Below are 7,500 nucleotides of genomic sequence, written 5' to 3'. Positions count from 1 at the left end.
GTGTGTGTGTGTGTACACATTAATACATAATTATATAAATACATTTATATATTCATATATATATAATCATATATATATACATACATACATATATATATATTTGTATAGATATACATATATATACATATATATTATATGTATATATATATATACATATATATATGTATTAAAAATAGGCCAATGACAAGATGGCGTGACGAAATAACGAAATTTGGGGTCCAAGACAGGAAACAAAAAACGCAAAAGATATAAAGTTGGAAAAATTGGGAGAGACCTACGTCCTGCAGTTGACTGATTCAGACTGATGATGATGATGATATGTATATATACATATACAAATACTCGTATATATATGTGTGTGTGTGTATATATATATATATATATATATATATATATATATTATATATGTATATAAGACAGATAGATATCATTACAGGCATATAGGTGTTTGGGCGTGCAATGCCATAAAATCTAAACCGGTATGAAGAAGTCCCTCCTTGTTAGAAGCGCCTCTCCTCTCAGCCGTCGAGGGTAAAACGAGTCTCCGTCTCCTTTTCCTCGCGACGCGCAATATTCCAGCGACCCTGAATGCATTGTGATATACGCCGGCGCGCGAGCCATCTGGTCGGGCATTCGGCCTGTAAGTCGAAGCTTCTTGTCTTCGAGAAAGTGATACTGATGGTCAGGCCTTCACCTCCGTCATGACATGCTCTTCTGTCATATTTTTTATTTATTTCTTTTCTCTCCCTTCCTCCTGGGCCTCCTTCTTCTCCCTTTCCTCGCCCTCCTCCCTCTTTCCTTGTCTCTCCCACATCTCCCGCTTTCTTCTGTGTTCCCCATATCCCCCACCTCTCCCTCCTCCCCCTCCTTCTCCTTCTTCCCCGCTCTACCTCTCCTCCCTTCCTGTTATCCCGACCAAAAAGGGGCGCCGTGCCTCAGCTTTTCCCCTCGGCGATACCAACGCGGGATCAGCTTTCCAGCTTTCGTCACCTTCTCCGAAAAACACATTACCAGTATTCACCATAGCTTGTGTTCCAGTCCTCGTCATTATCCGTTGGTTTTCCTCTTTTTCCCCCTCTCCTCTCTTTATTCCCGTCCTTTTCTTTTTCTTCTTATTTTCTCTCCTTTCCAATCCCTTCCCTTCCCTTCTTCTTCCCTCTCTTTTCTCCTCTCCTCTCACTTTCTCCTCATATTCCTACTTCTTCCAATCCCTTCCATTCCCTCCCTATTCACTCTCTTCTTTCTTCACCCCTTCCCTTCTTTCCCCCACTCTTCTTTCCTCTCCCCTTCCTTCCTTCTCTCCTCCTGTGTGCTGTTCGGTGCACCGACAGCGATCTCGTCTAGCAATCCTGCTGACCCGCGTTGAAATCCCTCGCCGCCAGTGGATGGTAACCCCTGCCAATCCTTGCACACAGGGGATATTTTAGAAGCAAAATAAAACTGACAGTATGTCACACCAAGAATATCCATTGTAACAAATAGAATAGTACTAAATTATTATTAATAATTATTATTAACCAAGCCCTACCCTTCCCTCCTTTTCCTCTGTTTTTTCCTCTCCCCTTTCTCTTCTCGGCTCTTCCTTCCCCTCCCGCCGGGGGTAAGGTGAAGCCAAAATGCCATAAATAGATTGCTTTTCTCCTAAAGAAGGGCGAGGGGAAAGAGGGGGAAGGAAAGGAGAGGAAAAGAGGAGAAGAAAAGAGGGCAAGGAAAGGGGCATGAAAGGTGTAGGGAAAGATCAGTTGGGATATGATAGGGTGACGAGGGGGAGGGAAAGGGGAGGAGGTGGAGGGTGGGTAGGGGAAAAGGACACCCTGTGGCGATCTCCGACACGGCACTCTTGGCGGTGGCACTGATGGATCGCTATGTACGTCTGTTCTCGAATCTACCGACGCCGAGGAGTATTGTCTCTTAGCTTTTCTCGTCGCCCGTGGTTTGTTGTTGTTTTTTTGTGTGTATTCATTTGTTTGTTTATGCCCGTTCTGGCGCTTTCTTGTAAACATGTAGCAATGCATGTTTAAAATCGAATATAAATACAGACGAATTACGTTACGATGTTGTTTTGGGGTTTCTCTTAAATAGACTAACTGACGCATTTGGAAAACAACTAATGTAGTAAATGAATAAAGAATAGAAACACACACACACACACACACACACACACACACACACACACACACACACACACACACACACACACACACACAAAAAAAAAAAAAAAAAAAAAAACACACAAGCACATACATATATATATTGTAAGAAAAACAAAACTAAACAAAAACAGAAATGAGAGAAAAGTACATATGGCTTCAGGCGACGAGTCCCTGTGGTAATCACAGTGACAGTCACTCTGTGCTCCCTCTGTCACTTGCTCGCGGTCCGCCGTCACTCTCTTTTCGCCAAACGTCACACTCGCTCTCTACCTGATACTGTCCACATTCCATTCCATTTTCCTCTCATCACCTCTTCCCTTATCCCCTCTTTCCTTTCTTCCTCGTGTTTACCCTGGTAGTTCACTTTACTTCTTCCTTCCTCTCCTCGTCTTTTCTTTATTCCCTCTCCCTTCTTTCTTAGCTTTCGTTACTTAACCCATCTAATTCCCTGATTTCTTCCTTTACTCGCCTTTCTCCTACCTTTCCTCACTTCTCCTCCCCCTCCAGTTCTATCTTTCCTTTCTCTTCTTTTCATCTCCTCTTCCCTCTCCTTTATTCCCCCTTTCTTCCCTTTTTTCCTTTAAAAATGAAAAAAAAAAAAAACGCGTGACCGTTTTTTTAACTTGATGTTTTGTTTTGTGCTTTTTATTTTTATAAATGTTTAGCGTTTTTATAAATAGCTGAAAAAGCACATCTGTTCTCACGCACATGTATGGACGCTAACGCACACAAACACACATACACAAATACACACGCGCAGACAATCACTGGCACAGTTTAAAAAAAAAAAAAAAAAAAAAAAAAAAAAAAAAAAAAAAAAAAAACATGAACATGCTGAAAAAGCACATCTGTTCTCACGCACATGTATGGACGCTAACGCACACAAACACACATACACAAATACACACGCGCAGACAATCACTGGCACAGTTAAAAAAAAAACATGATCATTATCATTATCATTATCATTATCATTATCATTATCATTATCATTATCATTATCATTATCATTATCATTATCATTATCATTATCATTATCATTATCATTATCATTATCATTATCATTATCATTATCATTATCATTATCATTATCATTATCATTATCATTATCATTATCATTATCATTATCATTATCATTATCATTATCATTATCATTATCATTATCATTATCATTATCATTATCATTATCATTATCATTATCATTATCATTATCATTATCATTATCATTATCATTATCATTATCATTATCATTATCATTATCATTATCATTATCATTATCATTATCATTATCATTATCATTATCATTATCATTATCATTATCATTATCATTATCATTATCATTATCATTATCATTATCATTATCATTATCATTATCATTATCATTATCATTATCATTATCATTATCATTATCATTATCATTATCATTATCATTATCATTATCATTATCATTATCATTATCATTATCATTATCATTATCATTATCATTATCATTATCATTATCATTATCATTATCATTATCATTATCATTATCATTATCATTATCATTATCATTATCATTATCATTATCATTATCATTATCATTATCATTATCATTATCATTATCATTATCATTATCATTATCATTATCATTATCATTATCATTATCATTATCATTATCATTATCATTATCATTATCATTATCATTATCATTATCATTATCATTATCATTATCATTATCATTATCATTATCATTATCATTATCATTATCATTATCATTATCATTATCATTATCATTATCATTATCATTATCATTATCATTATCATTATCATTATCATTATCATTATCATTATCATTATCATTATCATTATCATTATCATTATCATTATCATTATCATTATCATTATCATTATCATTATCATTATCATTATCATTATCATTATCATTATCATTATCATTATCATTATCATTATCATTATCATTATCATTATCATTATCATTATCATTATCATTATCATTATCATTATCATTATCATTATCATTATCATTATCATTATCATTATCATTATCATTATCATTATCATTATCATTATCATTATCATTATCATTATCATTATCATTATCATTATCATTATCATTATCATTATCATTATCATTATCATTATCATTATCATTATCATTATCATTATCATTATCATTATCATTATCATTATCATTATCATTATCATTATCATTATCATTATCATTATCATTATCATTATCATTATCATTATCATTATCATTATCATTATCATTATCATTATCATTATCATTATCATTATCATTATCATTATCATTATCATTATCATTATCATTATCATTATCATTATCATTATCATTATCATTATCATTATCATTATCATTATCATTATCATTATCATTATCATTATCATTATCATTATCATTATCATTATCATTATCATTATCATTATCATTATCATTATCATTATCATTATCATTATCATTATCATTATCATTATCATTATCATTATCATTATCATTATCATTATCATTATCATTATCATTATCATTATCATTATCATTATCATTATCATTATCATTATCATTATCATTATCATTATCATTATCATTATCATTATCATTATCATTATCATTATCATTATCATTATCATTATCATTATCATTATCATTATCATTATCATTATCATTATCATTATCATTATCATTATCATTATCATTATCATTATCATTATCATTATCATTATCATTATCATTATCATTATCATTATCATTATCATTATCATTATCATTATCATTATCATTATCATTATCATTATCATTATCATTATCATTATCATTATCATTATCATTATCATTATCATTATCATTATCATTATCATTATCATTATCATTATCATTATCATTATCATTATCATTATCATTATCATTATCATTATCATTATCATTATCATTATCATTATCATTATCATTATCATTATCATTATCATTATCATTATCATTATCATTATCATTATCATTATCATTATCATTATCATTATCATTATCATTATCATTATCATTATCATTATCATTATCATTATCATTATCATTATCATTATCATTATCATTATCATTATCATTATCATTATCATTATCATTATCATTATCATTATCATTATCATTATCATTATCATTATCATTATCATTATCATTATCATTATCATTATCATTATCATTATCATTATCATTATCATTATCATTATCATTATCATTATCATTATCATTATCATTATCATTATCATTATCATTATCATTATCATTATCATTATCATTATCATTATCATTATCATTATCATTATCATTATCATTATCATTATCATTATCATTATCATTATCATTATCATTATCATTATCATTATCATTATCATTATCATTATCATTATCATTATCATTATCATTATCATTATCATTATCATTATCATTATCATTATCATTATCATTATCATTATCATTATCATTATCATTATCATTATCATTATCATTATCATTATCATTATCATTATCATTATCATTATCATTATCATTATCATTATCATTATCATTATCATTATCATTATCATTATCATTATCATTATCATTATCATTATCATTATCATTATCATTATCATTATCATTATCATTATCATTATCATTATCATTATCATTATCATTATCATTATCATTATCATTATCATTATCATTATCATTATCATTATCATTATCATTATCATTATCATTATCATTATCATTATCATTATCATTATCATTATCATTATCATTATCATTATCATTATCATTATCATTATCATTATCATTATCATTATCATTATCATTATCATTATCATTATCATTATCATTATCATTATCATTATCATTATCATTATCATTATCATTATCATTATCATTATCATTATCATTATCATTATCATTATCATTATCATTATCATTATCATTATCATTATCATTATCATTATCATTATCATTATCATTATCATTATCATTATCATTATCATTATCATTATCATTATCATTATCATTATCATTATCATTATCATTATCATTATCATTATCATTATCATTATCATTATCATTATCATTATCATTATCATTATCATTATCATTATCATTATCATTATCATTATCATTATCATTATCATTATCATTATCATTATCATTATCATTATCATTATCATTATCATTATCATTATCATTATCATTATCATTATCATTATCATTATCATTATCATTATCATTATCATTATCATTATCATTATCATTATCATTAGTTTCATCATAATTATCATCGGAAATTCTACGGAAAATAGAGGTACTCCTCTCTCCCTCTTTCCTCCTCCCCCTTCTACCTTTCGCCTCCCCTCTCCCTTTTCCATCCCCTTTCCCTTCCTTTTAAATTTCACCTCCCCGCTCTGCCATCCCCTCTCGCTCCTAGATCTTCTTTATAGTCAGTCACTCCTTCCACTTTAACCCCACACATGCCAATATGTCAATAATTGCCATTCAATTCATATGGAAATGAGGTGTCCTCCTTTTGGGCCGCACGAGCCTTGTTGGAATGTTCATTATTCTAGTTTGGTCTAATACATGACGTCAAAAGTGTCTTCAATGTGTTTGTTATGTAGATCGCATAAATGTGTGCGGGAGGGGGCGTGCGTGGGTGGGTGGGTGCGTGCGTGCGTGGGTGGGTGCGTGCGTGCGTGCGTGCGTGCGTGCGTGCGTGCGTGCGTGCGTGCGTGCGTGCTTCAGTGTGTGTCTGTGTGTGGAGAGTTTGGGTGCATGTGAGTGTGTGTGTGGAGGGAGTTTGAGTGCGTACGTGCGCGCGTGTGTGTGGCATGGTTGTGGTAAAGGTATAAAACAGAAGTCACCAACTCAATCCAAAAACCGTGAGAACGTTTTTTTTTTTTTTTTTTTTTTCTTATGATAAATGTCGAGCCAAGAATCGGATTTTACATAATAAAGAAAGTGGAAAATAGAAACGTCCGAGCCAAGATTCGGTCAGACGCTGCGCGAACGAACGAACAGATGAACCCCCTTCCCCGAAAGCACAAATCACCACAAAGATCGCTGTCTGAACCCAAAACCTTCCTAACCCCAAGGATCCCGACCCCGACACCATCCCCATTCCTGTCAAAACCTAACCCCATCCCAATCGCCGTATTTCCTACCCTACTGCTTCATCCACTACCATAGTTCGTCCATTAAAAGATGCAAACGGGGTTTACCTTGTGGCGAGAGGAAGCGTGGTTTGGAAGGTGGCGAACCTCAGCAGCTGGAACACGACAATTGCACTTTACCGAATTTAATGTTATCCCT

The sequence above is a fragment of the Penaeus chinensis genome, chromosome 18, assembly GCF_019202785.1.
Source record: "Penaeus chinensis breed Huanghai No. 1 chromosome 18, ASM1920278v2, whole genome shotgun sequence".
Classification (NCBI taxonomy): Eukaryota; Metazoa; Arthropoda; class Malacostraca; order Decapoda; family Penaeidae; genus Penaeus; species Penaeus chinensis.
This window is presented reverse-complemented; position numbering follows the sequence as displayed.